Below are 22050 nucleotides of genomic sequence, written 5' to 3'. Positions count from 1 at the left end.
ATCGAACGTTGCCCGTTTCGCAATGGACTATTGAGAAGTACTCAGGTACGGATCAAGGATTAAAATTGAATGAATTGTTGTCTCTTGTGCAACAATTTGCTCTCTCCGAAAGAGTTTCCGAAGAGGAGCTCTTTGATTCAGCATTTCATCTCTTTACAGGGCCAGCGGCTAGTTGGTATCTATCCATGCGTTCCGGAGTTAGACTATTTAATTGGAAACACCTAATGTACGAGCTACGGAAGTCTTTTGCACATCCTGAACTCGATATTTTGGTTCGATCTCGGATCTACCAGAGGCGCCAACAAAGAAATGAATCTTTTCAGGAAAACTACTTCGACATGGAGAAGATGTTTCGGTCTATGATTGTACAGATGAATGAACAAGAGGAGTTGGACTTTGACTGCGAGGCTAAACGGCTCTCTGATCAACGAGGAGGTGACTAAAGGGCCCCAACGAGTGACATCCGGCGCCGCATCGATACTAACCCCACGTTTATTGAATAAAATAAAAAAATAAAATTAACCCCCTCTACGAGTTGTCTATCCTCCTTTCTCAGAACCAGTTCACATTGGAAAAAGTGATTCTAGGTGGCCGACCCTGAGAGATTATATTAAAAAAAGAGGTGAGCCAAGCTGGGCAGGTTTCGCGGTGTAAGCCGCGAGACACTTTCAATTGATAACAAAGGAAAACAGTTTTTTGGATAAGATCCTGACAGTCTCCCTGGACTGACTTCACGACTTCAACAACCACGAAAAGTTTGTTCATTCATCACAAGTTAATCATCATGCAGTTGACAGATTAATAAATTAAGGAGAAAAAATTATATATTTAGTCTCTAGCTGCATTATGACTATGTTGGTGCCTAAAGGCTCAAAATTACCGCATTGATATTACCAAATAAATGATTTCGAAGTCTGAATTTGGTATTTATAAAGCTTATAATGACTGGGAATAATATGTAGATTTATGTGTAATCCAAATGAAACCCAATTTTTTTTCGAGTTAATGGTGATATCAAAATGAGCCACGACTAAAAAATCACGTCTTTCACAGTCGGCTTTTAACCACACAAATTAGAGTACAGTAAAACCTGTTTTTGTGCGACACAACGAGAATGATTTGCTAGTCCCAAGCGTCATTCTGTGTGTTCTTTGTGCAATTTGGTTGGTTCAGGTCAATCACGGAGAGCAACTACGAATTGTACAGTCTACCCAAGCTCAAGCTCAAGCTCAAGTAAAACCTGTTTTTGTGCGATTATCTATGCGATTTTTTTTTGTGCGGTTTTTTGTGCTATTTTTGTGCGGTATACGAAAAGAAGCATATTTGACAAAGTTATCGTCGATTTAGTTTTTTGTCGATGGTTTATATGCATTCCAGTGCGAAAAAAGCATATTTGCGTCTCAATTGTCCACTTCTGAAATCATTCCCCTACTCCCATCAAATGCTCTAAGTTATTCTAAGTTTTTGCATGACATGATTTCTAACAGCAACACGTTTCAACATGCAACTAAAAGCACAAAACAGCCACGCGCAACCGAAAAGGCAAAGTGCCCCATCGCAAAGCAGGGAAACAAAAGGAAATTGAACGGTGTACTGCGTGAATTTGAGTTATTTTCTTGGGGGAAACTTTTTTATGCGGTCTCTATCTACCGCAAAAAAATATTTTGTTTTCAAAATGTAGACCGAACACGATTTTTTAAAGTTGGGTTGGTTTTGGGGTGATATATCAGTTTTGATTAAGAATCTTTGGAAAGAGTGTTTTCGTACACCGAACTTTTTTTTCAATACTCACTTTAGAGGTATGTTAAAATTGAACAACACAAGTCCTATACAAGTGAAACATTGAGATATTTGTATAGATATGAAGAGAAAGATAGTTCTGATATCTGAAAAAATAGCAAATTTCTACAATCTTAGCGAATTTCACAGTGGCCGTGGAAAACTGGTTTTAAGTTATAATCGTTATAAAACTACGATCCTAATGGAATTCCGTTCATGCTCTGATAGCCTTTCTACTCATTATTCAATAGTTCTATCCAATGTGAAACTCTCTTCGTAACACGGAAGCAGTTCTGAGTAGGGGTGCAAAATATATATTTAAAAAATATCGTGGGAATGTTTCCTGTTAATTAATTAATCACTCATATACATTTTATGTTATAGGACAATTGAACGATTTAGCCACAAAACGATATGACCGACGATCTTAAAATGATTTCAAGCATATTCAATGTTCAAAAAGAAATCAAAGAAAAACTAAGCTACAAGAACTGCAATTGTATTACACTGGTTGTGGGCAAAAGTAGGTAATTTTCCTTCTTTTCCACGTTGGATGAAGTTAGTGGATCTTTCACTGTTGTAATTAAATGATGTTTAAAGGACTCACCATTTAGGCATCATGATTGTTTAGTAGGGAACCAAATGTAGAAATGTGCCAGCTAGACATCCCTACTATACTTTCGGGAGCACAACGTTCAGCATTATTTCAATATCTCCCCCACATACTTTCCTTTCGCCGCACAATCTCTCGAAATTCCCTCACTATGTAAACAAGCTTTTTTATGCAGTGGGGTTGGGTCCCCAATTCGAGCGAATCCTGAGCATGCTAGCCCTGATGCACACACACACTCCAGAAAAGATCGCCAATAGCTCGAAGGGATATAAATCGGTTCCACCGGGGGTGGGATAATTTATTCCTCACACGTTGCGATACGACGGATTATTGTCATTTTTTACTGCCATCGGAGCCGGTTCCGTGCTTATTATGAGTGGGAGATGAATGATTGAAGCACCGCTCGGCGCGGCTTGTGCAAACGATGGACTCGTGCAGACCCCTTAAGGTTGTGGGGGCGGAATACAGAACGATAGAAATAATATTTGTTCTCTTTTCCATTCTCATTTTTTCGCAATCAATGTGAATCACTGGAAGGGCAAGGAAAATATTATAATCTCCCAGAGGAGTTTGAATGGAATGGGAATTTAAAGAGCACCACAGTTCGCTTGAATTGAATTCATGAGCTATTCACGATTAGCCACTCAATGGCATTATATTCTTCCGGTCACTGTTTTGTCTAAGCAGTAGATTAATACCTTAAAAATTACTTGTCATGTCAACTTATCATGATCAGAATTTACAACTAGTTGAGAAAACTGTTTGTCTCAACTCACTTGTTATATTTCCAAGAAAAAATATCCATTATATTTTTTGTATGCAAAATAATTAGCAGTTTGAGTCCAAAGAAGATAAAAAAAAAACCTTGCGTATCCAAAAAATATTTTCCATCATTCCTTCTAAAACTTGCTATTTCATCCAACTCGTACCATAAGTTACGTCATTCTGCAGCCGATGAAACGTCTCAACACAGACGGACAGGATGAAATAGCAGCTTTAGAGAGGCATCTTCTTGAAAGAATATCCTCAGAAGCATAAGGAGAAAAAAGTTTACACTCCATCCGCCCGGCGCTTCGTTACATAATCATGGAGTTGTTATATGAATGACGGGAAATCGATGAAACGTCTAATTTTTTATTAATCTGTTTTTGTAACCATCGTCTGGAGGAGAGACGAGAGAGAGTGGACAATATTAAAAAAAAGGAACAACTTGACTCGAGGTCCTCGAATCGTTACTTCGAGGATAGTGCGAGAGAGAGAGCTTATTCCTGAAAAATGGGGAAAATTAATAAAAAATAATCAATCATCCAATCATTCACGGCATAACATTCTCCTGTCGGCTGAGAATTTCCCGGCACCAGTGTGAGCGTTTGAGCTCCAATATATGCATTTTTTCATCCGAAAGTTGTTCTTATTACTTGCTTTTCTTGGAAGGCTGGTAATTTTGTTATTTAATCTTATTCCTTGGAGCGGCTCAGTCTCTTTTTAATACCAGGAAGAAATTTATCATCGTTCTGTAAAGTTTTATTTTCTGCCCTGCCCGCTAGCAGTGGTTGCGGTGCCTTGGAAACCCTTAGTAAGCGTTTAACCTATCGTGGATTCGTTCTCTGTTGAAGGAAAACGTGATGCCTTCATCTACTTTGGTATACTGTATTTGAAACAAAAAAAATAATCTGCTTCAGGATACAAGAATTTTTGTTTTCAGAATTGTAAGATCTGAATTACCCACAAAAAACATCAGTTTATTCGGTTCAACGACGACTATCATAGAGAAAGCAATTGATTATTAGAAGAAACTTTCAAATAGTTTCGTTGTATGGTTGGATGTTTTCTTGGTAAATAAACCAAGGTGATATAATTAAACTTAAAGTAAACTTGTTCTTTCATATTATTATTGCGGAAATTTCCACCATTATGTAAAGAAGGGTTAAACATTAGTCTCATTTCGGGAAACACTGACCATGTGGCATTAATACATTCTGTCAAATATATACCTGGAGTCTTCCCGAAATCTTCCCGCTGAACATTTTAATTTGTTTTTTAAGTTGGTACTACTGTCAGTGGTCTTGACATCAATTTCAAACGCGATCTGTGATTTAGTTTCGTTGTATGGAACCTTTGTTGTCGACAAATTTATTGTGTCAGATATTTACAATTCCATTGAAATGCCAAAAAATTGACATACGCTAAATTTTCAAACATGATTGAAAAGAATCAACCTTTAACAGCTATAATCTTTGTTAATAGGATAGACTAATCGTTTTCCAAATTGTAGGGTCAACTCTCTAATCTTCCTTTCTAATACAGAATTGAACGGATGGTAGTATCGACCGCCTTCCGGGCATCTGAGCTGTATCGAATGTCTTGAATCTAGGTTTTTATATAGGGAGCTCAAAAAGACAAGAAGATCTCATTTTGAGAGTGTAAGGGCAATAAAGTAAAATCGCTGAAGACCTCAATAGATGAATTTAGGCTTAAATAATAAGAAAAAAAATACTTCCAGAATATTCCGTGAAGTGCATCAAATGCACAAATGCGAAGGGAACATTATTTATTTTGATGATTGTAAATATATATTCCATTTATCATTTATTTCGCTGTAACGACGAAGGATTTAAAAATATTCGGAAAAACTGTTTAAAATCTCAGCTAACATTAGTTTTTTTAGTGAATATTCTCCGTATCGGACGTGTCATCATAAAGGATTCGAGTTCAGCTAACGAGTAATAATAAAACTGTCAGGAATTTTAATTTACTGATTTCCCATTTCTATAGCTTTTTCTCCGAGTTGAAGTGCAAAAATATTTGGGCCTTCGTACCTGATTACGGATAAATGAACCATGAACCAATTGAACTCCTATAAATCGTCACTAAACTTAAGTCAGACTTACAGTTTTATTTTCAGTACAGGAAAACCTGTTTTTGTGCGATTTTCTTCGTGCGGTTTTTTGTTCTTGTGCGGTATTTTTTGGGCTATTTTTTGTGCGGTATATGAGAAGAAGCGTATTCGACGAAGTTATCGTCCATTTAGTTTTTGACGTAGAACTAAGTCTTACATTAAGGGTGTCAAATCAGAATACAGGTCACGTTTTTATGAAATAAAGTTTACGTTAATAACTATTTTTGCTGCGAACGGATTTTAACGATTTGCATACCAATCGAATTGGAAATTTTCTAGGATTTGTTTGATATGCTATACATTACAATACCGTAGTCTGTATATGGTTTAAATTGATGAAAATTGGAAGCATTCCAATTTCCCCATACATTTGTTCTGTCCATTTGTGTGCTTTCCCGAACAGAGCAATCAATAACGGGCAACTCATACAGCCGCTAAAATAGAAACAACGAAGGGGGATAGTGAAAAGAGAATATTTGCGAAGTAAACCCCACCCTTGCATAGTAAGTAGCGCATCGGCTCTGTACTGATTCAACAAGCTCCTAGCTTTGTTGACGTTTTTGACCGATAGTCGAGAAACGATTTTTCATAAGCGATCATTCTCGCGATGTTCCATTTTTATCGCTGCCACTGTGTACATCTATTAGACGCGTGTTTGACGATGCACGGAAGATGCCTCTTGTTGAATACTCAGTGCAATGCGTGCATAGTTCTCGCAAAGGCAAGAAAGAATCGTTGCTTCTCGAAATGATTCTACAATACCACGTAAGCCATTAAACCTTTTCAGGGTTTAACTGAACTACTAAAGAGTTATTTATGAAATTTCGACGTATTCGCAAATGATATCCGAAATGATAAACCAACAACATTTAAAAAATAAAGATTGTGTAGTCCTACGTCCTAAGCGGTCGTATCTCGGATACAACCCCTCTAGTTTTTTTCCTTGTCAGCATTCAAGTGCACATGAAATCCACCTTCCCGCTCATCAATAACATGCGTTAATATTGTCTTATGCGTTGGCTTAGATAGTTTCATACTAGAAATAAAAAAATGTCATTGCAATAGTGCACAGGAAACAACTCGATTTCTACTATCTATCTATATTTTACTGCCGCGACCGAGGCTCAATGATTGCTATTTGAGTGAAAAACGAATGATTTTACAGAGACACTCGCTGGTTCAAAAACATGAGGCAAATGGGGAATGCAAAAATGTTTGAGAATAGAAGAGCGGAATCGAGACAGTATTTTTCCGTTCTAATCGAGAATGAACTTTGCGAAGAGGATAGGTGAATGTTTTCTATCTCAAATAAAGTGAGGCATAAACGGAGAATAGAAGGGTGAATGAGTGTTGTTGAACGAATTTCGATGCGATTTTGCCCATACCTGATTGTCTGTGGCCGCATTCAGTGTGTTTATATGCGGAGATGCATTACGTGTATTGACAATAAGGACACAAATTTCAACAAATAGTAAGCTTGTTCTCGCGAGAACAAAAAATAATCGAATCCATTCCATATAAAATAAATACAAAAAAATTTAAGTTAAACGGTTTCATTGTGATTAAATATTATAATAATACAGATAATGTATTAAAAGCTGAAAAAATTACCAGACGAATAGCAGTTAGCACACATCTTCCTTCATGATTCAAGGACATTTATGAGACTAAGGATAAACCGTTTGAAAACTATGGGGCTTTTCAGGGCCACCTTTCACTAAAGAGTTATTTCTCTACAATTCAGATGCATTGAATGCATTATAAAGTAATATCCGAAATAGTAAAACGCAAATTGATTTTTATAATTTGTTTAGCGGGGAAGTCTTATGTGAATTTAGGAGTGCTTTTGGGCTTATTAGTGATTTTACGATCATCATTCACTTTTAGCGAATTCGCATTAATTAGCATTATTATCGGGTTAAAGTAGCGTCAAAGTACAATTCATTGCAAGTCGGATGGGGATGAAAGAACTTCCAGTAGCAAAGATTGGTACTTCGGCTGTAAATTTAAGTTGGAAATTCGTTCCATTCTGATTGCCAAAGATTCCACTAACACAACCAATTTCGGATATTCTGTTACCGTTATGCGAAAAGTGCTTTATAGTATAATTTGTGGATTATTTCTTCAAGGAAGATGTTGGGGGTGTAATTTTGCTGAGAAATACAGAAAAAAACTACTTCGATATTCAATAAGTTGTTTAACTTGTCAGCCCTTGGCGTAGTCCTACGTTTCTCCGGTTTTGTCCGGAAGAATCGTAGACGTATGTTTTTTTTTTCTCGCGCAGAAGCTAAATCAAATTTTTCCCACGCAGACGTGTATCTCGCAGCTTGATTATATGAATAATGAATTAATGTTCGTGTTTTTTGTAGACATTGATAATAATTTAGAGAGGTGATGTTCCAGCACGACCGCATTGGTAGCAATTTATTTTTACATTACATTTATTTTTTTTCTGTTGATCGCTTCCGATGCTAGAAGAATCAATATTCTATAATTTAATCATGTTAGTAGGCATGGCATGTTAGACATCGATCGACCATAATACAGTTTTGAACTATTTGCTCCAAGCTGGATTCACAGAAAGCTCGATGTTTGGATGCCACACCAATTAACAGCAAAAAACATAATGGATCCAATTTCTATTTGCAAAGTCTTGGCCAAACGGAGCGAAATCGACCTATTTCTTCAATGGATTGAGACTGGGGATGAAAAATGGGTCACATACGACAATATTGTGCGAAAATGGTCGTCGAGATCAATGCGTGGTGAAGCAGCTCAAATGGTGGCCAAACCAGGACTAATCAACAGGAAGGTTCTGCTGTGTATTTGGTGTGACTTGAAAGGAATGATTTAGTATGAGTTGCTTATAACTAGCCGAACACTAAATTCATAAATACATCTCTACTGTCAACAACTGAACCGTTTGAAGCTAGATGGGCCATAAATAGCCAGAATTGACCAACAGAAGAGGTGTTATGTTCCATCAGGATAACGCAAGGCCACACAAGTCTGTAGTGACTAGATAGACACTCCGGGAGATTTAATGCATCCACCATATAGCCTGGACCTGACACTAAGCGATTACCACCTTTTTCCCGCATTCCAAAATTTCCTGAGGGATAAGAAATTGGGATCAAGAGAAGATTGTAGAACTCTATTTCTAGAGTTTTACACCGTTAAGGACCAAGTGCTCCCGTGGCCGAGGGATTGGCGTCACACATTATCATGTCGGGGGTTCGGGTTCGATTCCCATTCTGGCAGGAAAATTTTCCATCAATTATATTTTTCCGATTTGCACTGTGGTCACGCGTATTCTAAAGCTTACCACTCAGAATACATTCAAGGCGTATTATTTGGCATAAGAAATCTCAACTATATATTAATAATGACGCAATAAATACCTGCGTTGAGACGGCGAAGGTTCCACTGGGAACGTTAGTGCCATTCAACAAGCATAAGCATAGTTTTGGATTTCACGTTAACATATTGGATTTTTTTTCCACAACCTTGAGAAGAAAAAAAATGTTTTTTTTTCATATTTCTAGACTACAGCTCCCCCTTAACTCTTATCAAGTTTCGCGGTTCCATCAGTATTTGCTTGGCTCTCTAGCAACGATAAAATTCGGTCTGTCCGAGAATTATGTAGCAAATGTCGCGTTATTCAAATGCGGGAAGACGACGAAACAGATCTACGAGCTGCTCAAACCGATTTGACAATTGGCCCAAACGTTGACGACTCTGCGTGAAGAAAAGAGAGATCATTTCGAATAGTTTTGCCAAACATGTTAATTTTAGATATTTTTATACCTTCAATGAAAATTTTAGTTTCTTATCTCATTTTTTTCTCGAGTTGTGAAATCTCAAACGACAGCCAAAACTAACGTCTATTCTATGTACATTACAATTAGAATATGTCATTGATTTTTAGTCCAAATGTCATCAGAGAAGAAAGTAAACGAAATATTCTCGGTGTCAAAATAAATCAAAGTTAGACAAATTGATATCAATAATCAAAATTACGTCAATGTTATAAAAAATCTCCTAGAACTACACAACCATTGGAATCCTTTAATACCTAATACTTATGTGTTTTCGGACCCATTGTATATTCACCTATTTACGAGTACAAAGAAGGTTTCGCTCTTATGGGCATTGAATTGAAGACTTTAGCCATGGTTAGCAAAATATTTTGATCATTTGAAGAAATAATACAATAAATCTATGTAACAGCAGTCGATTTAATTGATCATCATTCCTTGTGATGGATAAGTAGAAAGGTTCAGTTTGTTATTAGAAAATCTTCATAGAAAATCTCAAATTACATTTCATACATTATATTAGCGAACGGAAAATCTCTTTTGTTTAGCATATTTGAAGATATTGCCATGAATGAGACAAATGCATCATTATCACACAAGAGGCATAGAATAGAGATTGATGCATGCTTAACCGAAGAGATTGGTAGCCACTTCATAAAAAAAATTAGAACAACAAGTATTAGGTTGGGGAAAAAGTTATCCATTATTTTCCGTTGCCTGGCTTTTTATAGTCTCGCGTTATATGGATCATACAATTTCGAGTTTAGGTTCTTTGTAAAGGTGACATTGCACGCCAAAAAATTTCTTTTACTGTTTTTTGTTTGTTCCATTTAGTTGTGAGTTACAGGGTGTTAACAATGAAAGTCAACAAAGAGAAAATTCGATACATTTTACACTTTTTATTTTAAAAATGTGAAAATGCAAGCCAGGCCGCTGAAATTGTGATTGATATTTATGGTGCCGATACTGCAACAGTAAAATAGGTGCAATTTAATTTATTTCCATTTTTTTAATGGTTTTATAATCTTTTTTCTAAATTTTTTAAATTTTTTTTCAATTTTTTTTTTTCTGTGCAATACACTAAATTATGATCTCTACTGTCAACAAATGGACCGTTTGAAGCTAGCGATTGACCAGAAACGTCCAAAATTGGCCAACAGAAAAGGTGTTGTGTGAGTTATGTGACAACGTAAGGCCACACAATTCCGAGAGCTTGATTGGGATGTTTTAATGCATCCACCATATAGTTCGAACCTGGCACCAAACGATTATTACATTTTTCTCGCATTGAAAAATTTCCAGAGTGATTAGAAGTTAGGATCAATAGAAGATTGTTAAAATCTATTGCTATGGTTTTTCGCTAATAAGGACCAACACCTCTATAACAGAGACATTATGAAGCCAATATCCAACAAAACTATATTTGACCTAAATCGGACAATTCGAAGCATATTAAAAACTAAATTCAAATTAAATGCGTTGAGATAATATAATGTTTGGCATTTAATCAACTAAATTCATCAATAAACCTTTCAGTCATATCATTCAATTTTGGAAGTAAGGGACAAGGTTATATAAATGAATCAGTGCGGAAAATAAGAACAACTTATTTTTCGGTAAAAGTATATTTTAGAATCATTTTGGGAGAAATTGGAATTATTCCTAGCAGATTGTCAAACTAGGTTTATGTAGTTCTCGATCCTTTTTCCTTCCATTAGTCCTTTCCTCTTAATATGGGTATTTAAAAGATTGCAAGAAAGCGAGTACATGCGTGTGCTATCCATGTCGGTTTGTCGGTTGGGACAATGTGTATAAGTACCATCTAAAGTAACTTAAAATTGAATCAAACCATTTTTACATTAAAATCAAGGGTTTCACTAGACTCACCGAATCAACTCGACGATGCTAATCCAGAGTAGAGTAGACTAATTGTTAAGCGTCATCTAGTGAATGGCTTCACCTCTTTAATTGAAAGCCATAAAGGATGCAACTTTCACCATCACTCGCGACAACAGCTTAACCACCACGACCGATACCAACCACAGCGAGCTGTACTGGACCACAAAAACAGTCGTTTCGAATTGATTTTTCCGTCTGTTATCTAGTTTCCCAACACAGAACTAATCGAATTGCCCGCTAACAACGGATCCACCATTCACTGACTCGCCGGGCACTTGCGTATTTCTCCACAATCGATACTAATCCGCTTGTTTTAACCAAAAACTTTCTCTGTGTATTGCAGGCAGCTGCCAGCAGAAGTACTCCCGATCGATTCTAATCCTCGTGAATAACTCTTGGTTGCCCGCGTGGTTGAATGGGACCGCACAATGATAAATTTAATCACAACAGCATCTTTGTAATAAATGGAAATTGGTTCTTCGCTGCCGGTTCCCGTGTCACGAATAGACCTAGTGTTATCTTTTCTTTCAATCTCTTTATTGGCAACACATAAGACTATATATTATTCATCAACAAACCGAGAATCCATTTTCTTTCCACTGCCGGTTCAGTTTCCCACCACCCAAACTGCTAATGTGAACCAGCAACAAAAGAGAGAAAAACATTTTTGCTACTCTTATAACAAATTTGCGAAACTCAATTTCCACTCCCGCTATGACTATTGCCTTGTCGGATGACTTTTTTTTCAATTTTCGAAACACAATTCATATTCCGCGGGAATGTTTGTTGATTTTGACATTTCCAAAGCCTGCGTGGCTGTGAGTGATGGCCGTGGGAAATTGAATCCCCCAAATGGGGGAAAATTTGCCCAGTCACAGTGCGATCAGACCACACACACAAAAAAAAACTTGCTCGTCAATGATAAGTGTGAAAATTGTATTTTTTTATTTTGCTTCTGTATCTCACTCCCGATCCCACTGCAACGTGACTATGACACATACACAACCCACTGGAAATAAAAATGGAGAAGCTGATCCCAAGGCGCTTCCTCAGACAATCAACACACCAGAAGGACGCGCACACATGCGAAAGGATATAGCCTAAAACCGAACCACTCGAGCAGGCGTTTCTCTAGCGACTGAAGAATGTCCTGTGGGGGAGCATTGTGCCTGCTGAACGTGAACAAGATGAATCCCGACCAGCATCCAGCGCTTCTCGCTGGAGCTGCTGCTCACGTGGATTCGCACAAGCTTCCGCGGGAAACTGGCAGAGAGCGGGAGAAAAGAGCTTCTCAAAATTTTACCTCGTGCTTTGCGTGAGAGGATTGGAGTAAAGAAGTTCATTCCTGCAAAATATGTAACGCGACGAGTCGCACGTGATAACGATTCGCGCCGGACCAAATGAGCCGTGAAGTGAATGTGAGAATCAGGTAAATCGGTCGTCGAATGGTGGAATTTCAAAACAAACGAGTGAATCTGGACCGGCATTCATAAGGCTGTAGGAATTCATTATCCACAAACAGAAGTGCTCGACTACATAGTCTATGGATGAACAATGCAACTGACAGCAATTTACTTATGTTTCGAATGTTGGAGTGTTGAAAAACAAATACGCTTCTCTATGAAGCCTGATATTTTACAGTGCAACCACCATAAAAATGAGTTTTGTTTGATATAACCGAGAGTAGTATTCTTCTTGTTCTCACACAAATTAATTTATTTGTTGTTTTTTTCTTCAATAAATATCCTTAATTAACCGTTTAAGTTCGGAGCAAATTCCGCGAGCTTATGCCAAAAATACTGATGAGTTCGGGTATATTTCAGAAAACACTAATAAGCGTAAACAACTGATTAGGTAACATCAGTCGTGTTAATAAAAAAAGCACATAAAAAGTGGGATTTATAAAATTTATTCACACTAATTTAATTAGAGGAATTAAAGAAGAATTTCATGCCAACTCGACTGGCTTCATATCAAATTGCAGTGAAACATTGGGGGTGTAAGAACATTGGCCATTTAATCAACTTTGCACACTTGAAATCTACAAAAAAGAATTGGACTGCTTTTTGCGAAGGGCTAAAACCAATTTCCTAATTTTTTACAAACAAATATAACTCTAAAACTATAATTCGCTTTATTCCGCGCGGCGAATGACGTGAAATGGCAAAATGGTGGAATTTCACCATTTTGCCATTTTTGTTTCTCACTTTATTGTGGAAACTACCTTTATTTTCAGTTCCTTTTTTATACCTGAGTCGACAACATATAAGAACACAACTTCAAATCTTACCTAAGTGACAAACTATAGTCACGATATTCTCCTGCGGGAATACTGTGACTTGAGCCATCTCACGCCATTCGCCATGCGGAATAAAGGGGAATATCTACAAAGCTCTGGTCCACAAATGATGAAATGTTGAAATGTTGTTTGAACTTCCAAAATAATATATCTTTTCAAAAAATGACACTGAAAAAAAATATTTTAAAAACAAAAATTCATTTTTCTCAAAAACGTATTTTTATGATGGCTCAAGACACCTCCCCCCTCCCCTTACAAATAAAACACAAATTTCTGCATATTTCGAGATATAATCAAGCAAATGGAGCCAAATTGACGTGTGGAGGTTTCATGAGGAATAAATGTTTCTATGGTGGATTGGCATGTGAGGGTTTTTGGGTACGAGAAATGTTTCTTTGATGATTAGACATACCTCCCTCTTCTCCCAAACAAACGAAACACAAATATCTGCATAACTCGAGAATGATTATAGCAAATGTAATCAAAATTGGAATGTACTACTGCTCACTCTCGGTCAGACGAACCTCGTCAAAACCTCTGATCCCTGGTCTAGCCACGGGGACTGTCTGAGGCGAGTTCAAACCAGTGTTGCCACACGTACAGATTTATCTGGAAAGGTACAGATTTTTTCGTTATTGACGTAGAACTACGTCTTTCATTAAGGGTGCCAAATCAGAAAACAGGTCACGTTCTCATGAAATAAAGTTACCGTTGATAACTACTACTGCCGCGAACAGATTTTGGCGATTTACATACCAAACGAATCGGAAATTCCCTAAGATTTGTTTGATATTCTATACGTTACAATCCCATAGTATGTATATGGTTTAAATTGATGAAAATTGGAAGCATTCCCATTTCATCATACATTTTTTCTGTCCATTTGTTTGCTTTCCCGAACAGAGCTGTCAATAACGAGCAACTTATCGACGAGCAACGAAAGAGAAATCGTAAGATGTAAAGTCTCCGTGAACAAAGGAAAAGAAGAAGAACGTAGGGGAATATTTGCCTAGAGTATAAACAGTTGATCTCGCTGAGGCAAACTTTCATTCTTCGTGAGGAAATCGACTGAACAACATTGTTGCTGAGCTAAACGAGCTGGACAACGATGGATCGAATGCCTTTCTCAAGGCAATGAAGGTGGAGGAGTAATATGATGGATAAAGTAAAGTTTTTCAAGGGTCTTTTTGAAGGTTAGAGACGAATGAACTGAAGAAGTTGAAAGTCTCTCTAATTCAACAAGCAAGGAAAGAAGGCAAACTTTCTGGCTTTGCAATCATTGCATCAAACTGACGCCATTGCCATTGTATCTGCTCCCGTGTGCATTGGCCCTGTAACGAAGCAACAATCGCCTATTTTGTTATGCTATGATTGACGATTGTTTAGTGCTGTAATCTATATAAATAAAAATTATTCGGTGTCCTTTCCTCACGATTTAACTCAGGAACGGAGCAACGGATTTGAACAGTATCAGGATTGAAGTGTTTCAGTCTGCGTCAGGTTTATATGCTAAAAAACTATGAAAATCATTCGGAAAGATGGAATTTTTTTTTTAATCCGTTTTTTTGTACAGGCTCAGTTACATAGATTTAAAGAAGCCAAACTCTCAACTATACTTTTACTATTAACATGTTTTCTTAGTTCTACGGTTAATGAAATAGGAAACCGATTACTCGCGGTCGACTCGAGTTTAGAAGGGTGACACATTTTCCTTAGGAAAAGGATGGGATGTAAGGAGATTGTAACCATGTTCACACTCACACTCACACTCACTTTCACATTCATACTCACACATCACACTGAATTCTTAAACTATCCTCACATCTAATATGTATTAACAATTTAACTTATTCTAATGTTAGGGAACCGATAGCTCGCGAAGGACGAAAAGGAGGGGAAAATGGGGGGGGAAAGGATGTAAGAACAATCACACTCGAAGATCGATATCTTTAAGGAAAACATATATTTGGGACATGTAATCAAGGTCTAACCGAGCCAACACATCTCTCACCGGCACATTGGGCTGCCTTCCTCGGGCCCGAAGGGAGTTTTCTAAATTCGATCTGGCGACAAGATATAGCTCGCACGACCAAACAACGTGTTCGATATCGTGGTAACCAGGGCCACAAACGCTGTCGGCAAGCTTGAAACGAAAAAGCAGCGCATCTAAAGAACAGTGATTGGACATGAGTCGGGAGAAGGTCCGAATAAAGTCCCGACTCAAGTCCAGACTTTTGAACCATGGTTTGAGGCTAACCTTAGGGATAATCGAGTGGAACCACCGGCCCAATTCATCTTCGTTCCACTTGCGTTGCCAATTAGCGATGGTATTTTTACGAACTAAAGAATAAAATTCATTGAAGGCGATTTGACGCTGATAAATATCGCCTTCAATTGCACCTACCTTTGCTAATGAGTCAGCCCTCTCATTACCCGAAATGGAGCAATGTGCAGGGACCCAGACAAAGGTAATGACATAACAGCGTCTGGATAAAGCACTCAAAATTTCTCGTATTCTCTCAAGGAAGTACGGCGAGTGCTTTTCCGGCCTCACTGAACGGATAGCTTCGACAGAGCTAAGACTATCCGTTACAATGTAATAGTGTTCAACAGGTCGTGGGCGACTGCCCACTCAGCAATATACACTGAGTAAGGATTATGAAGACTGTGGGAGGTGCTGAACATTTCGTTGAACACTCCAAATCCTGTGGACTCATTCATTGAGGACCCATCTGTATAGTACATATTATCACAATTGACACGCCCATACTTTGCATTGAAGATCGTAGGAGCGATCCTCGATCGAAGATAATCTGGAATTTCATGGATTTTCTCCTTCATGGACAGATCAAAATGTACAGAGGAATTGATGTAGTCAGAAAAACAAACACGGTTGGGAATATACGAAGAAGGATCAACCTGCATGGTGATGAATTCATGATATGACAATGAAAATTTAGCTCGATAAGCTGCTCAAAATTTCCGATCACCAATGGGTTCATAACCTTACACCGGATGAGGAACCGAAGAGATAATAAATTGAAGCGATCTTTTAGTGGGAGTAGGCCTGCCAAAACCTCGAGACTCATGGTATGCGTTGAGGGCATACATCCCAACGCGATACGGAGACAAAGATACTGAATTCGCTCGAGTTTAATGAGGTGTGTTTTGGCAGCTGATTGAAAACAGAAACTGCCATACTCCATCACTGAGAGAATAGTTGTTCGATACAACATAATAAGATCTTCGGGATGGGCTCCCCACCAGGTGCCGGTAATTGTACGGAGAAAGTTTATTCTTTGTTGACATTTTTTACTCAGATACCTAATATGGGCCCCCAAGTACATTTGGAGTCGAACCAGACCCCGAGATACTTGAATGATATAGCATGAGTGATCGGTTTACCCAAAAGTTGAAGCTTTGGTTTTGCTGGTCTATGCTTCCTAGAAAAAACCACCATCTCTGTTTTCTCCGTGGAGAATTCGATCCCTAGCCCAATGGCCCAGGTTGAAAAATTGTTCAAAGTATCTTGTAAGGGTTCTTGCAGGTCGGATTCATTTGATCCTACGACAGACACCACTCCATCATCTGCAAGTTGTCTTAGGCTGCAATTTTGTGTAAGGCAATTGTCGATGTCGCTTACATAGAATTTGTACAAAAGGGGGCTTAAACATGAGCCCTGAGGGAGGCCCATGTAAGAGATCCGACTCACTGCCGAATCTTCATGAGAAAAATTCAAATGTTTCTCACAAAGCAAGTTATATAACATATTATTCAATAGAGGCGGCAGACCCCGAGAGTGTAATTGTAACTATTGAAACTGAATCAAACGCCCCCTTTATGTCCAAGAATACTGAAGCCATTTGTTTTTTTTCGGCGTAAGCCATTTGAATTTCTGAAGAAAGCAACGCAAGACAATCATTCGTCCCCTGCCCCTGCGGAACCCATATTGTGTATCTGAGAGTAAGCCATTCGTTTCAACCCATCGATCAAGGCGAAACAAGATAATTTTCTCCAACAATTTCCGTATACAAGACAGCATTGCTATTGGGCGGTACGAATTGAAGTCGGACGCGGGTTTTTGAATAGCTATAACTCGTACTTGTCTCCAATCATCTGGAACAATATTATTCTCCAGAAACCGATTGAATAAATTCAACAAGCGATGTTTCGCCACACCAGGGAGGTTTTTCAACAAGTTGAACTTTATTCGATCCGATCCTGGAGCAGAATTGTTACAAGAAAGGAGAGCAAAAGAGAATTCTACCATCGAAAACTCGGAATCAAGATCGCACCTATCTTGTGGTATATCTCGAACAATTTTTTGCACAGGAGCGGAATCAGGACAAACCTTCCGTGCAAAATTAAAAATCCATCGATGTGAATATTCTTCGCTTTCATTCGTTGAAGAGTGATTTCGCATGTTTCGAGCCACTTTCCATAATTTTTTCATTGACGTTTCTCGTGACAAATCTCCCACGAAATTTCGCCAATAAGCACGTTTTGACGTAGGACTACGTCTTACATTAAGGGTGCCAAATCAGAAAACAGGTCACGTTTTGATGAAATAAAGTTAATGTTAATAACTATCGATTTTCACACCAATCGAATCGGAAATTTTCGATATGCTATACATTACAATCCCATAGTCTGTATATGGTTTAAATTGATGAAAATTGGAATCTTTCCCATTTCTTCATACATTTGTTCTGTCCATTTGTGTGCTTTCCAGAACAGAGCTGTCAATAACGAGCAACTTATGCAGCCGCTAGAATAGAAACAGTCGGAGACGAATGATTCGTTGGATTTAAAGTGTCCGTAAACAAAGGAAAGGAAAAAGAAGAAGAATAGAAACAACGAAGGCCAAGAGCGAAAAGATAATATTTGCGAAGTAAGTAAGCTGTCGCTAGCGTATAAGTATCCATTTCCTCTGAATAAAATTCTCAGAATCTTTCTATGCCCGAAACAACAAACGCTAGCGAATATTCACTTTAAGTTTATCGCTGCAACTGTGTGCATCTGTTAGACACGTATTTGATGCTTGTTGTATGGCGGTTCACGGAAGTTGCCTCTCATTAAATACTGCAATGCGTGCATTGATATAAAGAAACAATTTGCGACATATGACCAATTAGTGTATTGTTCTCGCAAAGGCAAGAAAAAATCGTTGCTTGTCTAAATGATTCTACAAAACTACGCAAGCCATCAAACCCTTTCAGGGTTCCTGGAACTTTTTGCTAAAGATTTATTTATGAACTATCGACGTATTCGTAAATGAAATCCGATATGTTCAACCAACAAATTCAAAAAAAAAAAATTGCGTAGTCCTACATCCTAAGCGGTCGTGTCTCGGATACAACCTCTCGATTTTTTTCCCTTTGATCAAATTTTTGAACTGATTCTCAAGGGCTAAATACATTTGAAAATTTTCAGGGGTTCCACGTTTCCGAAAAGCTTTAAATGCATTCGATTTTTCTACATAAAGCTTGGAACATTGGCTATACCACCATGGATTGGGAGGCCTTCGGCGAATGGTGGAACCTGGGATGGATTTCGTTTGAGCGCGAACCGCGCTGTCATATATCAAACGAGAAAGGAAGTTATACTCCTCCAATGGAGGTAAACCATCTCTGGAATTGATGGCTAGAGCAATCGCGTCCGCATATTTTTTCCAGTCAATGTGTCTTGTGAGGTCATATGCCATGTTTATAGATTCAGAAGAATTCGACCCAGTGGTGATGGAAATTTTGATTGGCAAGTAATCACTACCGTTGGGGTCCTGGATTACATTCCACTTGCAATCTAACGATAATGAATTCGAGCAAAGCGAGAGGTCAAGAGCACTTGGGTTAGCAGGAGGTTTAGGTACACGTGTTGTTTCCCCAGTGTTCAAAACGGTCATATTGAAGCTGTTACACAGGTCATATATCAACAATGAATGATTGTCGTCGTACTGTTCCCCCCAGGCAGTTCCGTGAGAGTTGAAGTCTCCCAAGATCAATCGTGGCTCAGGAAGGAGTGAGCACATGTCATCAAGTTGTTTGCGGCTAACCGCAGCTCTCGGAGGCCAATACAAGCTGACAATACAGAGGTCTTTGCCTCAGATGGAAAATTGGAAAGTAATTTTTTAGCAAATGTTGCATATCTATATAATTAAAAATGATTTGGTGTAAGTTCCTCACGATTTAACTCAGGAACGGAGCAACGGATTTGAACAGTCAGTATCAGGATTGAAGTGTCTCAGTCTGCGTCAGGTTTATATGCTAAAAACTATGAAAATCATTCGGAAAGATGGAAAATTGGAAAGTATTTTTTTTGGCAAATGTTGCATATCTATATAAATAAAAATGATTTTGTGTCCGTTCCTCACGATTTAACTCAAAAACGGAGCAACGGATTTGAACAGTCAGGATTGAAGTGTCTAAGCCCGCGTCAAGTGTATATGTCAAGAAAGAAATTATACACTGCGAATATAGATCGTGCACCGAAAAATGATTTTCGGGGAACGTGATTCCTCGAAATTATTTGAACCAGAAAAGCAGTTGTGGGCGGGATGAAGTTTGCCGGGTCAGCTAGTGATAAATACAAACAAGGAAAGGAAAATAGCTAGAGGGAAATATTTGCGCTAGGGTATTAGTAATGAATCTCTGCTGAGGCAAATATTCAGCCTTTTTCCAAGTAGTTCACATTGTTTGCCTTCTGTCATTATAAAGGCTTCGTTGGTGCCCTTGACATTGCATCAATGCATTGAACTGACGCTATGGGGAAGCAGGTGTTATGGTTGTGCACCAAAAAAATATTTGGGGAATACCAAGTTATTCAATAAGTTATTAATTTATTTGGGTGCCAGTTGCAAAACTGCTTTCAACTACGATTGCATTTGCACTAATCTTGATCATAATGAAGCAGTGTTACTCTTTTCGAGGTTGTTGAAATTAACAGATAGAGTTTATTTCGTTTATTTAGTCACCAAGAAAGAAAATGTCGTTCTGGAATTTTGTGATTTTGTGAATTTGTGATTTGGTTTCGCTTGCCAGTAGCAAAACTTTCTTCACTAAGGATGACAGCTGCGCTTATCTCGAGCATGTATTGTTCTGCGAGCACAAAAAAATGAATCATCAAACAATTATCATCAAATGATTCTACAATAAAAAAAAACATTTCAGGGCGACCAAACTGGTAAAAATATTCGTACCATTATAAAATAATATCCGCATTTATAAACAAGCAACTTGAATTCAACTACAGCGTAGCTCTACGTCAACAATGCGGTCGTGTCTTAAACACAACCTCTTTTTTTTCCAGTACAGATTCTGTATGGTAAGAGTCGTCAAAAAGTACAGACTGGTACAGTTTTTTTTGAAATTTGTGAAATGTGTGAAATTTCTTACATTAGAACAAAGCAACATGAAGGTACATGACGACTTTAACACCGCAGTACCGCTTGGAGGCAACCTTCCTAGTTCTTTCTAACTATTATAAATGTTATCAGCGTCATATATGCGCGATTCGGGGGATTTCATAGGGAAAACTACCCAAAACGGTAACAAATGTGAAGATTTGAGAGTACAAGAAATGTAATGTTAATACAGGGTGGGCCATTTAAAGTGGAAGCATCTGGCAACCCCATAACTTTTGACAGAGATGTCAGATTAACAAATGTCATACCGCGTTGGAAGCGTCATTTCAGTACAATTTTAACCATGGAACAATACACACCTAAACAACGCGCTGAAATTGTTCAACTGTACATTCAAAATAACTTCTCAATTGTGGCTTTTGGCAAAAAATCATAATGTCTGATGAGGCGCATTTCAACTTGAATGGAGGAGTGAATAAACAAAATTGTCGGTTTTATGCTACTGAAAACCCTCAATTCATCGAAACGCAACCTCTTTACGACCAAAAAGTTACTGTGTGGTGTGGCATTTATGAGCTTGAGCTTGAGCTTGGGTAGACTGTACAATTCGTAGTTGCTCTCCGTGATTGACCTGAACCAACCAAATTGCACAAAGAACACACAGAATGACGCTTGGGACTAGCAAATCTTTCTCCTTGCGCAATTTTCGGTGATTCGAGCTTTAAATGGACAATAACGACACCGGCCACGTCCTTACAGTCACCATGGGAAGGGAAGGAATGTTAGTATGATAATCACCGCCCGAAGGCCAGAAGGGTCGCCTCTATAGCGTGGTTCCCTAGCGATTATCATGGAAAGGATAGTTGTTAGTGGGAGAGGTAAGAATCAGGATTCACTCTGGTAAGTGATATGATTATGTGAACGCGAACTATCGACCACTCGACGAAACGAAAACTCGAAAATCAAATATATTCGTAGTGGCTATTGAAGGGTGACCTGAAAAGTTCTCCTTTGTTCGCCGAAACGAATATTCAAAAATCAAATGTATTTCGTAGCTGCTGAAGGTATTAAAGGGTGACCTGAGAAAGTCACCTATGCATTAGGATCGGAATTGTGATAAGAGGTCTGAATCTGTAAACGCGGACATAATTACTCGACGAAACGAAAATTAGAACATCGGATGTATTTCGAAGTGGTTGAAAATAATGAAGGATGTTCTGAAAAGGTCTCCTACGATATATCGGACTGAATATATACTTTATACCTATTGAGATCGGTATGCATTGAATATAAAAACCCTTATTTTACACAAAAAACAAATCCCGTTCAAGCCCACCCCAGATTGAGACGCAGTAGGCATTCCAGGTTCCATCTGCTTTCGAA

General features: G+C 38.2%; 1 protein-coding gene across 3 annotated transcripts in view; it reads right to left on the bottom strand.

Moving 5' to 3' along the window:
- The window catches only part of LOC129775228 (uncharacterized), a 290679-nt gene extending 278538 nt beyond the window's left edge, over positions 1–12141 (bottom strand). Inside the window, exon 1 of one of the 3 annotated variants that reach the window (XM_055779667.1) lies at positions 12075–12141. The gene's annotated coding sequence lies outside the window, so the exon portion shown is untranslated. Of the gene's footprint in view, positions 1–12009 lie in introns of all 3 variants that reach the window. The other 2 variants (XM_055779666.1, XM_055779668.1) reach the window with 2 other exon arrangements.
- Between the last annotated feature and the right edge of the window lie 9909 nt (positions 12142–22050).

The sequence above is a fragment of the Toxorhynchites rutilus genome, chromosome 3 (genome assembly GCF_029784135.1).
Source record: "Toxorhynchites rutilus septentrionalis strain SRP chromosome 3, ASM2978413v1, whole genome shotgun sequence".
In the NCBI taxonomy this organism is placed as follows: domain Eukaryota; kingdom Metazoa; phylum Arthropoda; class Insecta; order Diptera; family Culicidae; genus Toxorhynchites; species Toxorhynchites rutilus.
The sequence above is the reverse complement of the archived record's forward strand: the minus strand, read 5'-3'. Positions and strand labels throughout refer to the sequence as shown.